At 38.7% G+C, this 16,594-nt stretch overlaps 1 non-coding gene across 1 annotated transcript; it reads left to right on the plus strand.

The window, feature by feature from the left end:
* Positions 1 to 15,547: 15,547 nt before the first annotated feature.
* Positions 15,548 to 15,655, plus strand: LOC124978370 (U6 spliceosomal RNA). Its single transcript, XR_007107405.1, has one exon. It is a non-coding gene; the product is annotated as a U6 spliceosomal RNA (small nuclear RNA).
* The last annotated feature ends 939 nt before the right edge of the window (positions 15,656 to 16,594 follow it).

A 16,594-nucleotide genomic window follows, 5' to 3' on the forward strand; every position in this document is an offset into this window, starting at 1 on the left:
ACCAAAGAGTGCGATCTGTTGGGAAGCAAAACCCAACAAAGTCCTCTTAATCTCTCCTCTAATGGGCCTGCGTACCTTTTCCTTTTGATCTCAGGTATATTAATTTGTAAAGTACCCTCTTTAAAAAGCAGACATCACCATGGAGACCATCCTCAGAAACTGTTTTTATCAGAGTCACCAAGTCTTTGCTATTCTGTCAATCAATCGAGCACTATATTGTTTGGTAGCAGACACTGTGTGTGTGTGTGTGTGTGTGTGTGTGTGTGTGTTTAACCTTTTCAGATAGAGAGATCCCAAAATTCTATTCCTGTTGATATTTGTTTTAGGAAAAGGATTTTACATAAACAAAATTTAGAAATAAGTTTAACTGTTGATGTTTTATCCAGATTCTTTGTGTTCATATGTAACTTCCATATTTGTTTCATGGAATTAGCTTAGGAGCTTGCCAAAGAACATTAGATGTAATGACACCTACATTTGGCATGATCAACTAGATCATGGGTGGACCAGTTGAATGTCCATAGAACCCAGGTAGGTGGTACCAAGTAGCAGCATAGGCGGGTGGGAACTGTGGAGATGTGCATCTCTGTCTTGTATGTGTGGAAGGCAGTCCCTACTCAGTCAGTCCAATAATCTGTTGCCTTCCACATGTATCTCTTAGTGTCAGGAGAAGATTCCTGAGGAGAAGAAAAAAATCAGAACATACTTGTACCATTTTCCTTATTGATAATTAACTTCTAAACAGTTGTCACATCTGCAAGGCAGATTTTGTAACTTCAGGTCAGTTTCTAATTTGCCCATCTCATTAAAAAAAGTAGGATGAGGCCATGCCTAGGTTATGGTAAGCTATTACTGCTCCTCTGTGGGCTCACAGCTGAATTAAAGACCTTATAAATATAAAACCAAACACAGAAACCGGAGCGATGCAAATTGTCTTTTAAACCAAATTCTAGTAAACAGTTCCGCACATTCATGCTGTTGATTTTCACTAACTCATTTAACAACTGTTTCTCCGGGGCCAGGGCACTGCTGGGGAGACCTGGAAACAATGAAGCGCGTGGTTGGTTGGTTTGTTAACACAGACTCTCACCCTGAGTCTGCAGGTTGATGGAAATGATCCAACTGAACTGAAAACAAAACCAGGTCTTTGCTCAGCAGAAATCGAAAGCCCACATCTCATGATTAAATGTGAAACACAGCGTTTTTCTCACAAACCAATCTTCCAGAGTCCCTTGCCCTCTGGGATGCTATTTGGTTCCACTTCGGCGGTCTCAAAGTGCATTAGAAACAGGACGCCCGCACTCAATGTGACCAACTAGATCAAGCGTGGGCCTCTCACTTAGACCTTGCGGAATCTCTTCCTTCCTGGGAGCGCTCCTCCTATTTTCCTTATTGTTCTCCAGTTTGTTAAATCATGTTTGTCAAGATAATTGGAGTTTGTAGAGTTTGATGTAGCAATTTAAGGTAAAAGGGACACATTTACTTTCTCACATAAAGCAGGCAGATCCGTTTTTCCCAGCAGCAGTGTGCTAATAAAATATATTCTCTCTTCACTAAATGCACATAAATACTCATAAATACTTCCCCACCAGTAAAAGGCTTAACCCTTTATCACATTTAAAGCCTAGGAACGGGAAGTGGAAGGAGATGGGGCTGGTGGCATTGCCAGCAACTGTGGGCCAAGGAGATGGCTTACTTCAAAAATTAATTGGGCATAAACCTGGCTTTCCCAATCTCTCTCGCCTTCCTTCTGCTGCTTTCTATCCTCTTAGCATGCCTAACACATTTTTTATTAGAGGTGGCACAAGGAAAGTGGAGGCTTTTATCCGGAACACAGATTAATAGCTGCTGAACACGGGAGTGAACATTTCAGTTTCAGACTCACTGTGGGGCTGTGACTCGGTCACGTCAGAAGATGGGGTGGCTAGATCTCTTGTATTTGAATAAAATATGGGAGCCATGGAGCATTGCCTGCAAGGAACATGCAGAAGAAAAAGGCCGCGGGTGTTCATCGATTCCGTCGTCTTGGTTCTTCCTGTTTATCCAGTGGGAACTGTGCGCTGTTGGAGAGAGAAAGGAGCGTCACCCCACCTGTGTGTGGAATTGTCAGACACCTGGCTTTTCAGACCTGGAGCTCATGTGGGACACAGTCCAGGACCCCTCATTTTAGAGGCGAGAAGACAGGTCTGGGGCCACCCGCACTGCAGGAGACGCTGCTGTCACCCTCACTTGCAGTGAGGGACTTGAGCTCAGAGGGTTTGAGCGGGGCCAGCCTTTTGTGACTGCAACAATGACAATCCTTACCAGCCACACCAGATTTGCTCCTTGGATCTGTTGTTTGGGTTCGTAAGTATAAAAAACACTGATGGTGGCTCGATCACCTTTAACCCCACCCAATTCAGAATGAACTGATATATGTTAAAGTGCTGCCATTTCATATGATATAGAAATAGTTGTCAAGTCCAGCAAAATAGGGTTTCGAAACTAAAATTTGCTTAACATCTCATTTTTCCTCCTAGATAAAGTCAATTAATTGGTGCGGCTTGTTTTTATGTTGAAAGGAGAAATTACAAATTTTCTTTGTGCAATACAAATATTGTCTATTTTCTCCCAAGATGGCATGAGAACTTCTCCCAACAATGATGAAAATTTCACCCAATCCCCAAGCAGCCCCGTGTATTGTGGGTATCTGCACTGTGAGTTCTGCAACCCGGTCAGTTCAGGGTTGTGCTCTCCTCCAGGGCCCTCTTCGGTGGACATAAGCTACTGTTGTGTAGAGGGTTTGCATCAGAGGTGTAGACAGGCCAGAAGCAGAGGACATCTGACGAGCAGGCATTTGTCCCACTCTCCTGGGGCTCTGGGAAACTTTCTCCAGATTCCATCACTCCAGTTACCACCCAAATCCATGTCACTCTACCCTTCTCTTCCTGCCAAAAATCTTCTCTCTCTTTCTTATTTCTTTCCTTTTGTTCTTCTCCAAGTGTTTGAGCTTCCCACATTCTTGTCTCCCCTTTCCATCAAGGGAAAGATTGACACGTCCGTCTACTTCCGTGTGCAGAGTTATCACTTTTGGAAGTGCAAAATACCGTGTCCACTGGCTGACGCAGAACTGGAACCAGTCATATCACATGACCAAGAAGCTCTAAGGCATCTGATTTCAGACAGAACAGAGCACAAGGATTCAGGCAGTGATGAGGACTACATCTCCTTCTCCATGGCTTGGGTGATTCCTCTGGGTTGGTTCCATTTCTAGGCTGCTGCAGGTGGTGGACAGTAGATTTAATCTGTAGAGTCTATGCTTAAGTACAATGGGACAGAAAGACCCAGTAGACATATAAAGGTTCTGGGGTGTGTTACTGGACAGATGGGGCCAACTCAAACATCCATATTGGCCATGCCTTGAACTGGGGTTAGCGCTTCAGCCTTAGAGAATTATCAGAAAGGTCAGGGAAATAAAAGTTAAGGGGGAAAAATAAAGGGTGGCCCTACTAAGGCAAGAGTAGTAGAATACTACCTGCTTCTTCTCTGAATTTCCCCATATCCAACATGTCCCTTTAGTTTTCCCCCAACAAAAAAAGAAATGTTCTCTATAATAAGAAGACTCCTGCATTAGCCTTGTAACTCAACCAGCTCAAACTTCAGCTGGCTATTAAAAGTAATTTCTTTCCTCCCATTATATTGAGAAAATTTCTGAAGTAATATAGATAGATTGATTTCTATGATTTTTTTAATGTTCATATACATGGACAAACTGAATGAGAGCAGGTCAGGCATCACCTAATGGAGGGTCTGTTTTAATGGGCGGATAAAAATGATTTGCAGTTTAAGCACAGCTTCTCTGCAGAGATAGAAGAAGCTGGAATCGGCTGCTGCCATTATTTGAGGGTGCGCATAAATTAATATTCAAACCTGTTTGAAAATTAAGTTCTTGTTTTATGCTATGTTTAAAAAGGATGATATTTATCAGCAAAATGTGTGACTGGTTTTACTGCAGGTTGGAATTTGAAGGTTTTACAAGCTATAAATAGTGATTATATATTTACAGCTTATATATCGACAGACTTTACCATTATTTTCCTTTATGACTATGGTGAGAATATTTGGGATGAAATTCATAAGAAATGCACTGAGTAATTAAATGATAGAACAAATATAAATTCACATTACATTACATTGCATGGTTCTTGACTATAAAAGCTTTAGAGAAATTCTCAATATCATTATTAATATAAGGATGATGATGATGAAGAATCATGTCGCTTGGGGATCCAGGTCTTAAATAGAATCACAAAGATTAGAGAATAGCAGACATTTACTAAGGGGCCCAATGGGCATTAAGAGGAGTCTGGCTCCACCACAATTTTGCAAGCAGATGATTTATTAAAACAAATGGATGTGAACGCATGTGTGTGCATGTGTGTGTGTGCGCTCATACACACACACATACACACACACACACACACACACACACACACACACACACTGTGTTCAGAGCAGCTATATAAGTCCTAACACCCAAAATATAAAACGGTGGCTTCTGCCCTGATCCTCTGTGGCAGAGCCCGATGCTAAGTGAGTAGTACCAGTGTTCTATCCTCACCATGGTGTTCTTGTGAAGGGAGCAGAGGAACAGTAGAACCATAATTCACCGAACATTCTAGAACATCAGTTTATTAGTATAGATCATCCGTCACTCAATCAGTCTCTGTCTCTCCCTCTCATTCTACCATGGCATATTTTCCCAAAGCTTGAAGAATATTACTCCAAATTTTTAACGTATGATTTCCTCTCATATTCCAGCATAGATAAAGTCCCCTTAAATAATCTTTAAAATATATATAATAAAGAGGACTTGGCTTGCAGCTTTTTCAAAGTGAGTGCTTTTGTTCATGCTCGTTGGTGTCACAGCTGACGAACACGGTGACTGGCAGCCTGGGTCTTGAAGGTGAGAGTCTGCACCACTGCCGGCAGAGGCCTGGTCCAGACAGACACCTGGAGTAGCCCCAGCTCTGTGGATCCTCCAGCCTTCCTGTTTTTATACGCACTCCTCATCCTCTCTGAGTCAACAGTTCTTCTCCATTCAGCAACCTGAAAGTTTATATTTCAACTAGCATGGAAAGAACTTAAGAGATTCTACCCCTTCTCTCTTCTCCCAGGCTTGCTCTTCACATTATTAATGGAGCAAGCAGACCACTTATTTTTCATGAACCGGTCTCAGTATACTGCGTGAGCAAGTGCCAGCTGACTCAGCACATCCTGGGCTGGAGCAGAGTTGCTGAATGGAAAGCTGGGGCGTGTACAGCTAAGGGCAGTGAACAGTGGATGCCCACCGACATCCATCTCTCCTACCAGCTTATCCACGGGGGGATTTTTCATAGGTGGTGACTTCCCTTGAAATTTCAAAGATGTGTGCATTTCTCTTAGGCAATAGTTTCACTCAGGAACAGACTCTTTTCCTTCTTTCTCTCTACTTCCCTTTATTCTTTTGTGATGTCTGAAACGGAAAGCTCTTATTTCTGAAATTTATTTCACCTTGTTGTACAATGATCAGACAAGTGATGATTTCTATAGAAATTCTATCCCTAAAACGTGTTGCTTGTTTTTAAACTCAGGCCAAGGGGGTTGAAAAATGAAGGAGGGTCAAGGGAAGACGGACGGGAGAGAAGAAGGGCAACTAGGCAGCCAGGCAGACGGAAGGAAGGAAGGAGGGAAGGAAGAAAGAAGGAAGGGTGGAGGGAATGGGATAGGCAGAAGAACTTAGTCATTGAATTTAGACAGAATTTGTTTTAAATCTTGGTTCCATGAGTTTGGTCACTGCACAAATTAAGAAAATAAATTTTCAAAGCCTCAATTTCCTTACCTGCAAAATGGCTTCTTTATGACAGTGCATAAGAATTTTGGAAAGACTAAATGATGTGATACACATAGAATCCCACGTTCTCCACTTCCCAGAGTACATGGTTATTTCAGCTAATTTAGTTATTAGGAAGGATTATCACCTTAATTGTAAGTTGGTCTTTGTGCAATGCTATCTGCAACCCTACCAAACACCCCAAATTTAAGAGAAAGCATTCCATTATATTCAATGGAGATTTCAAGACACAAAGGTCTACCTGGATCTCATGGGTGACCCAGAGGGATCTTCCCAGGCCCTTCCTAGGATGTGAGATGTGAAGAGGTGGCTTGGTGGCCTACACCCAGTGCTGGCTGTAGGGAAGGTGAAGCTGGAATATTCTGTGGGAAAGAATAAATTAATACGGAGAACATAATGAGAAGGAGGTGGAAGGACTCAGCAGAGAGGAGCCATTTTGGTCCCATTTTCTCACTGTGTAACACTGAAAGAAGTAAGAAGACTCATGCATGGTTCACAGGACACAGGAAAACCACAGTGGATAGAGAAGAGGGAGATGTTTGGAACGGTCACAGAAACAGACGACCAACTGTGAATTTGTTAGCTGCAATCTAAAATGCTTCCCAAAATTATATGGAGATTGTGTTGGTCATTAGGAAATGAGGGTGAAAGACTTGTCATAAATGTATTTCAAGAGAAAATTCAGAAATTCTATATCAATGACCACAGAAATTCCTCGAAGATAAAATTCTAACATTAAGGAGACCAAGAGTATTGTAGAAATCCAGAAGTGTTATTAATAGTTCACAGGAGGGTGCTTATTTTATAAAAATAATATCTGTATACATACATGGACATGTGCGAATTTTCAAAGTCACTATTAATTAATGCCATTCAAAGGTGATTCCTCATCTCTTGTTCTAGATAAACAAAAAAAATGTGATTTTTAGCTTTCAGTGGACATATAAAACAGCCGATGTGATTCTGTATGGCTTCAAATCTCCTATTTACTATCATTTGAGGCCATCATTAGTTTTAATGTCTAAGTCACAAAGTTGCAAAACTTTGGAATTTTATTCTCTACAGACTCAGTTTTCTCATCTGTGAAATGGAGATAATAATACTGCTTACATCCTAGGATACTGTGAGGGTTAGATTAACGAAAAACCATTTCATGTCAGCCTTAGACTTGATAGATGCTTAACAAAAGGCTTGGCCTATGTCAGACTACCTGCAGACCAGGGGCTCACCGATAGAGTTAGAAGGATGGAACCATAAAAATCAGAATTGTCTCTGATATGCGGATGCTAATTCACAATGAGGGGGGCTCTAGGCAGGAATAGAGTTACTTTATATTAGGTAGAGAGGAGTGAAGGGGGGAGGGGTGTGGGGGATGGAATGATAGTGGAGTGAAGCAGACATTATGACCTCATGTATGACTGCATACCCATGTGATCCTGCAATATGTATAATCAGAAAAGTGAGAGATTACATTCAATATATATATGATCTATCAAAATGTATAAATGCATTCTACTGTTGAGTACAATTAATGAGAACAAAAAATTAAAAATTTTTAAAATATCGTAATTGTTCCAAGCACCACTACATTTCCTGTTTCACATTCACCACTGTGATTTTTTTCAGTGAAATCTGCAATGGTTACATAAAATAAATAAATGGAGGGAAACTTTCGTTGATGTTCTCAAGTGTTCAAAATGGCCTTTGCTCAAAAAATATCTCCTAGAGATATACATTTACTCATCTGTGTTTACAAAAACTTTTGAGCCAGTATGTTTATTGGCTTATGGTTTGCAATTAGAAAATCCTGAAAATACTTTAAAAATATTCTCCAATAGAAGAATGACAATAAATCATGGAATGTTCATGAATTGTCTTTAAAACACTAAGAATAAAGGTAAAGAAGTGTGAAGATATTAAATGATGTCTAATCTCCTCAGATATAAAAATGTGTGTCACTTATAAACTAGTTCCTATTTGTGTTCAGACCTATGATACATACATACTTAACTTTATCTATGGTGTGGAGAGAAAAGGGCAATAATAGGGTTTGTACTCCAGCACAGGACAATGGATTTGAGAGAGCAGACTCAAAATGAAACAAACAAAAGACATTTGAATATTTTACTATATACATGCCTTTTGACATTTAAAAAAATATTTATAGTACTCATTTGATCAATAATTACTCCACAAATCAGGTAAAACACTCAAGCTATTAAAAAAAATCAGATAAGAAAATTGTTTTTCAATAGTTTCATTTTTATTTAAATTTTGATTGGCTCTAGGGCAACATTAATCTATCAATATACGGATAGTGCACTGTAGAACCAACTCCTGTTGTTTTTTAATTTTTTTTCCCAACATAATAATGTAGGAAGTGCAGCCAAACGTTGGATCATTTGAATCTGCTTGCCCAGACACTAAAATCATGAGGAAGTCCCTGAGAGAAGTTCCTCCAACTGTTTTAACTCCTCTGTGAGACTGAGAGTGAAGCAGTTTATTTAGGGATTCGCTAGCCTTTTTGGCTTTCTGTGGCTGATTTTAATTTCGAGGGATTCTTACAAGGAAGAGATTGCAAACCCCATTCGTCAAAGATCAGCCGTGATTAATGACTGAGAGGCAGCCTGGTGGGGAAGAAAGTAATTGGCCCGTGGACACCAGAACAACCATCAGAAATGGAATTTATGTGCCAGGTAAAATTCTATTACCTTAAGATATCGTTTATTCAACTAGTTAAATTAAACAAAAATAACCCAGGAATTCCTAATATTACTGGCATAAATCATAAAACGGCAATACAAGTATTGGTGAGATGTGGATCCTGTTGAAATACATGCAATGCAGATTCCCTTTTGAGTTATATTATCTTGAGTGACAGCTCTTTTGTGATACAATCTATTTAAAAAAGCCTCTCAAGCCATTTAAAATTGACTCTACTACCCAAAACTCAACTGAATTATTGCCACCAATAAACTTCTGATTATTATTATCATTTTTTTGTGTGTGTTACTGAACCAGGGTCATTCTGCCACCAAGTCACATCCTCATCTGTTTTTATTTTATGTGGAGACAGTCTCCCCAAGTTGTAAGGTTGGCCTAGAATTTGCAATGGATCCTACTGCCTCAGCCTCCTAAGTAGCTGGGGAGACAGGCATGTGCTACTACATCCGACCCTCCACTGATAAACTTATTGTTAAATGCAGAGATATTATGTTTATTCAATGCCTCATTCACTTTTCTATCTGTACTGTTGTCACCACGGATGCCATATTGGTCACTTGGTATAGCAAACTCATTTTTACAGGAATAGTCTGAGTGCTCTTTCTCAGGCTTCTTTGCAGGAATTTGTTCTTTTCACCTTCACCTGAACAGCTGTAGGCCTCTTCTGCTCTCTTCTTGGACTTCGTCAACCTCATCCCTCACCACCACCCGCTTGCTTCTCAAGACTCACCTGTAAGCAGTTGGCTTCCATGAGCATCACCCTCCCTGTCTAAGTGCTTGCAAACCATCTCTCCAAATCCCACAGGCCCTGACCTCTGACATTTCAAAACCCAGTTTCATCATTTGCTCCAGTCCACATTCTCCACACCCGTCCACCCCTCTGGTGTCCCTGTCGGAGTTAGTGGGTGTCTTGGATCTACTGAGTCACTCAAGTGAAAAACATTCACATGATCCTTGATCCCAGTTTTCCCAAACTTTTTGGATGATTAGCAATACCAGTGCTATGTACTAAACTCACATTTTCCTTTTCTTCTTATTTAGCAAATCTGAAGTTGGGCTGAGAATCAGTGAATTAAATTTCACATGATCCTTATGGTTGAACAGTTCAGAAAAATGTCTTTCTTTACCCCTCCCAATTAAATCAATTGCAAAATTGTATACATTCTGATGTCTGGGTAGCTCTTGATTCCATTCATTTTTCACCTCTCTAAAGGAACTGAGAATAGGCCACCATCCTCTGTTGCTTTCTCCATCACCAAACGTCTCACTAGCTTGTGTCTTTTGCAGTCTGCTCGTTTGTCATTCCGAAGTCCTATTCTTCCTCACTGCCACCTCCTTAACACTCCTCTGCCTAATTTACTTGCACACAGCAGTGACATATCAGTTTACACATCAGTTCTTCTTTAAAGCCTGAATTGACTCCCCAGTTCTAGAGTAAGTGGTTCTAACTGTGCACTCAAGTCCGGTGTTTTCAGTGGGATCTGATGAGGCTACCTTTTTGTACAATCTTAATGTCTGTCGACAGAGCTGAAGATCTGCAAAGGCAAGGGGTCATTCCATTCTGGGATCTTCTACTGTGCCTGGCACACGCAACAGGCTTGCCACACTTATCAACTGGATTAATCAGTGACATGATGCTCTGGAATTATTAACATGTAAAACTATGATGGAAAGTGTCAGTTCATTGGCTGATTAATGAACACAAGCTATAGCTGCACATTTAAAGGTCAAATCAGTAAAAAATGGAGGAGTTTGAGTAGGACACAGAAATGACCAGTACTCTGGACAAACATATATGGACACTACATCAAAATGATAAAAGACTGACTCTCAAATAGCATAAAACCTGTTTAATCTTGTGTGTAAAGAGCTTCTGAAAAGCTCCTGGAAGGGCATCTAGCACAGATTCACAAATTTGTTTTGCTTATGATAATTGCTATTAAAATTAATCAAACGTGCTATGTAAATGCCCCTTAAACATATTTAGATTTTGAAAATTGCCATTAAACAGATGAGAACATAATGGAAGTGCACTTTCAGCATGATTGTCATTAGCATAGCTAATTGTTTGTGTTCATTTAAACGCTAAGTGTATAACTATTCACTAGCAGTGCAGTCATCCCAGCTTAGACCAGAAAAAGCATTGGCAGACGAGAGAAAGGAACTAGGCAAGCTACAGAAATGTCATGCTGTAAATTTTGGAATAATGAAAACCAAATGAGCAAAGAGCTCTCCATGGAGGAAATATTTCCAAACTCATTTTAAGAGGCCAACATTGCCCTAGTACCTAAGGGGGGTGACGGGCATAAGAAAAGAAAACTACAAGCCAGTCCCTGAATAAACACAGCTGCAGAAAACCCTGAATAAATGCTGACAAGCAAAACGCAGCAACTCCTCTAAAAGGTTATGCAGCAGGATCAAGTGAGATTCATCGCTATTATGCAAGGTTGGTTTAGCATATGCAGATCAAACAATGTGACATACCACATAACAGAATGAGAGCTCAAATCCACCTGATCATCTCAACAGGTGCAGAAAAAGCATTTTGCAAAGCTAAGTATCCATTCATGGTAAAAACTCAAAATATGAGTATAAATGGAAATTTTCTCAGCACAATAAAGAACATTTATGAACAGTTAACATGTGTCAATGGGGAAAAATGGAAAGTTTTTTTCTCTAAGACCTGTTACAAGGCAAGGATGCCCAACACTTCTATTCAACATAGTAGTGGAAGTACTAGAAAGAGGAGTCAGATAAGAAAAAGAAATAGAAAGCATGCAAAAAAAAGAAAGAAGGAAAGTGATCTGTTTGCAGATGACACAATTCTACACTTTAGAAAACCCTAAATATTTCACACTTAAAATTAGAGCTAATTAATAAAGTTGATATAGTTGAGGCTAAAAATCAGTTGTTTCTATACACTAACAATGATATCTCCCAGAAGGAAATCAAGAAAACCATCCCATTTTTAATAGCATTGAAAATGACAAAATACTTATGAATAAACTAAAGAATAAGCTACCTATAATTAAACACAGAAAATTATGAATAATTGAGGAAGCAAAAGATCTACACACAGAAAACTGTGAAATATTTATGAAAGAAACTAAATGAGAAACAAATTAATGAAAAGATATTCTTGCTCATGAATGGGAAAGCTTACTATTGCTAAAATACCTATAATACCCAAAGCAATATAGAGATTTAACACAATTCCCAAAAAAGAAGTGAAGTGAAACATTTCCTGATTTCAAATTATATTACAAAGCCATATAATTAAAGTATTATGGTTCAGACATACAGGCCAAGGAGACATAGTCCAGAGTTCAGAAACAAATCCAGGTATGCATGGCCAACTAAGTTTTGGTAAGGACACCAAGAATACACAATGGGAAAAGGAAGACTCTTTGATGACTGATTCTGAGAAAACTGAAAATCCACACACAAAAGAATGAAATTGGACACTTACCTTACATCATACATAAAAATCAACTGAAACTGAATTAAAACTAGCAAGTAAAACTGAACCAATAAAGCTCCTAGAGGAAAACATAGGGGGACATTTTCATGGAATTGATCTCTGCAAAAACTTGTTGGATATGACACCAAAAGTTAAATCAATGAAAGCAAAAATAGAATGCTGGATTGCATCAGACTAAAATGTTTCTGCACAGCAGAGGAAACAATCAAGAAAATAAAAAGACGACATATTGATTCGAAGGAAATATTTACAAATCATACATCTGATAAAGGGCTAACATCCAAAACACATAGCAAACTCACACAACTCAATAGCAAATAAGTAAATGAAAAAACAAATAAATAAAATAATCCCTAATGAAAAAATGAACAAAGAACCTGAGAAGGTATTTTTTCCAATAAAGACATACAAACAGCCAAAATGTACATGAAAAGAACTCAAGGAGGCTACTACTTTGCATTTTAGAGAAATGCAGGTCAAAACCAGGATAAGTATCAACTCACAACCCTTGTGATATCTACTGTCAAAGACAAAAGATAACAAGTATTGGCAAAGACACAGGAAAGGAAAGCCATGGTCCCTTGTTGTTGGAAGTGTGCACTGGTAAAGTTATTATGGAAAATGATACACAGTTTCTCAAAAAAAAAAAAAAATGAAAACTCAATCTGCCATATGACCCAGCAGTCTATCTTCTGCATGTGACTCTAAGTGTCTCAGATGAGTGTCTCCCGGGGATGATCTGCATTCCCATGTTCATTGAAGCATTGACCCCAACGAGCCAAGAAAGGAAACGACCCAAGTGTCCATCCACAGATGATTAGATAAAGAAAGACTGGTATACATGCACCATGGAATGTCAGCGGCATTGAACAAGAAGCTGCCATTTATGACAACATGATCTTCATGCTGACTGAAATAAACCGCACAGAGCGAGAAACATACCGCTTGCTCTAACTTATTATATGTGGAGTCTAAGATAGGTTGCATACGTGGAAATAGAGTAGAATACATATCACAAATTGCAGGAGAAGAGGGAAAAAAAGTAAACAAGCAATAACCAAAGAAGAAGTAGGATAAAATTTTCTAAATTAAAACGTAAGTGGCAATTTCTGAGTCCTCACATCTAAAACATGGATTGATGAGAACTTGAAGTTGATGAGGTTGGAAATGGAGCATGAACCAAGGCGGGGGAATGCTGGGTGCTCGCCATGCTGGCTCAGCTACAGCAAGGACTGTGGGGCTCTTCCTGGTGGGATAGGAAACTCTTCAAGGAAGACAATGAGCACAGAGTAGTGGGACATATATTCTATTCTGGCAAAATTCATAAAAAGAGATGCTCATTGAGACAAATTTAAGAAAAAATTCCTGAATTCCTGAATTTCAGGATTAATCAGATTAAGGAGAATGCTGGAAACACAAATAGCAAACGAGAATGCTCATTTCTGGGTCTGGGATTAAAAGCCATACGTAGTCTTTGCACTATTCTGTCCTTCCCGAAGTCTCCACAGTGTTCACAAACTACTCTTTAAACCAAGTAAACAAAATTCTGCTACTTTTTTTTTAAAGTCACACCAGCTCATTCCTATTAGGCACTTGCACCCAAGTTTCCCCTTAACTGTTATGCTATTATATTAGAGCAATTTGTTAACAACATCTCATTGTGGAAAAAAAACACATGAATAGGCATTTAATTGCATAGGGGATTTGTACTGAAACCATTTTAATAAATCAAGTTTGGAACATCTGCAAACATTTGTACCTAAACTGCATATTTGAAGGAATAAAACCAAAAAGTACAAAAGCTCTGAATCAAAAAGAAGATGAAATATTTCAACACAAAACTGCTGCCAAAATCACAGTAGAAAATCATTGTTGTTTTGTACACAATTCTGAATTGTTTAATGAAGTCCCGATTGTCTTTGGTGCAAAGTAGCAAAGTTCTATGGAGAGAAAAACAATATTTTTCTTTAGTTTGTATTCAGTGAGAAAACTCACAGAAATCAAGGAAAATAATATCGAATGCAATGTTCTTTGATTTTCTTATTCCAAGAGAAGTTTGGTTTATGTTTAAAACAAGAGCATATTGCCTCCATTCTCAAAAACAACAGAATTCATTTGAGTTGACATGCCCATAAAACATCCCAGAGAAGCCACCTATTACCTAAAATGGGTGGAAAGAAGTCATTGAACACCCCATTCCCAGAAATGGATTTGAAGGTGGAAGTGTAAGAATTTCTTCTCTTGTATTTATCAGTCTATAATGATACACTTACTTAATTGGCTTTTTTTTTCTTTCCAGTTCTGTTTCTTTACATTTATTGGATAAGCTAAAGAAATAAATTGTGAGCAAAAGAAAAGCAATGTGCTTGTTCAGCATCATAACATTGCTAATAGCCTTCATGGACTTGAAAATATTATTTGGTAATGTCAATACATCAAGGTACAGAAATCAGTAGTATTGCTCATATGATTAGCAATAGTCACAACATGACCTAGCAATTCCACCCTAGTTATATATCCTAGGAGTTGAAAGCACAGACACACACACACACACACACACACACACACACATACACACAATGTTTACAGCAAAACAAACCAACACTGATCAACTGATGAAGAAATAAACAAAATTGGTATCTCCATGTGATGTGTTGCACTCTGCCATAAAAAGAAAAGCAGGGATAATACATGCTTGCATGAGAACACATAAGAAACTTGAAAACATAATTAAAAGGAAAAGAAACCATACACTAAAACTGAAGGCTTTATTTGAATGCATGGATGGATGGAGAACTAACAGCTTCTATAGAGTTTCTTAGACAGAACCAACAACCAAGCTACTATGAACCTATGATTCAAAAACTGCTGCTAAAGAGTTGCTACATACTACTATGTGATTATAATAGTGATCTATTATTTTGTTAGTTGTAGCATTGTTCATGATAACAAAAGGTTTTAAAAATCTTAAGGACTGTAAGTATCAAATATATAAATTTATTCTATATTTGTTCAATAAAATAAACACACAAAGAAATTTAGAATTGTTTTTGTAGATGTAAAATGTTTCTTATAGGAACGAAAGATGCAGAAAATTCACACATAAAAATTAACATGTCTACACTGCTATTATAGCCATGGGCCACATTACAATGTTTGGATCAACCATGGACTGCATGTGGATGGTAGGGCCACAAGATCATAATCCAACTGTAAAATTTCTGTCACCAACTGATTCCGTAGTCATCATACATCACAGCACAAAACATGGCTCATGTTGTTGTGGTGCTGGAGTTAACAGGCCTATCGTGCTGCCGGTGATATAAGAGCACAGTACATACAAACATGCATAGTAAATGACACCTGATAACGACAACAAATGACCATGCTTCTGCCTTGTGTATTTACTACACATGCTGCCATTGGTTTAGAGAGCACTTATTCTGCTTATGTTAAAATGTTGATTATAGTCCCCACATTGGCAGCAGATAATACTAAACTTGAAATGATACAGTGAAGATTAGCATGGACCCTGCACAAGGACAACATGCAAAATTCATGAAGCATTCCATGTTTTTAATTAGAGAAAATAAATAAATAGAAGGGAGACTTGTAGAGTGGAGAAAGGGGAATGGGGGAGGGAGGTGGGAGGGAAAGAGGAAGTCCTGGGGGCTGAAGTGGAGCAAATCATATTCCATGCATGTGTGAGTATGTTAAAACAAACTCCACTGTTATGTGTAAACATTGTGCACTTATAGAAACATTTTACAAATGTGTCCTGTAAGACATTCTGCATGCTATGCTGGTAGTGTCGGTAGAGATCTCATGTGTACTGCATCTCTTGATGGGATCATTTTCTCTTGTGCTTTATATGATCATGTTGTTTTGCTCATCATGACCCTGCGAACAGTGGGCCATGTCATATAGCCTAAATTGCTTAGGCACATAATAAGCCCTACCATTTAGGTTTTGGAACGTACACAGTATCATGTCCATGTGTTGACAAAATCACTTAACGACACACTTCTCAGAATGTATCCACATTGTTAAGCAAAGTGTGCCTGTACATACATAAAATGTCTCTAGAAGAGTAAGTAATTTATTGACCTTTGTGTAGCAATGACATAAACCAATAAGTGGTTTGGGTCATTATTGTTCCACATAGGAATAGTATATTTATCACCTTCTTGCTGGAGGAATTTCTCTCTCTCCCAGCTAGATCAATAAAACTAAATTTATCTACTAGCAAGAGGTGGTGGACACAGTTGGGGTCAGGTAGCAGAGCAGTTAGAAATTTAAAGCAGAGACAAGGGTGGTGGAGATCTGTAGAAGGGCTATGGCCATATGCTCTTCACACATTTCTATCTAACTTCTAAATTATATGGATGCATGGGGAAAAGAGTCTGGCAAATTCAAGTAAACTAAGAAGCATAAATCACCTACACATCTAAATGTATTCCTCAACCCACACAAAACTCAGGCAACAAAAGTATAAAAAGGCTTAACCTCAAATCATT

The sequence above is a fragment of the Sciurus carolinensis genome, chromosome 2 (genome assembly GCF_902686445.1).
Source record: "Sciurus carolinensis chromosome 2, mSciCar1.2, whole genome shotgun sequence".
Lineage (NCBI taxonomy): Eukaryota > Metazoa > Chordata > Mammalia > Rodentia > Sciuridae > Sciurus > Sciurus carolinensis.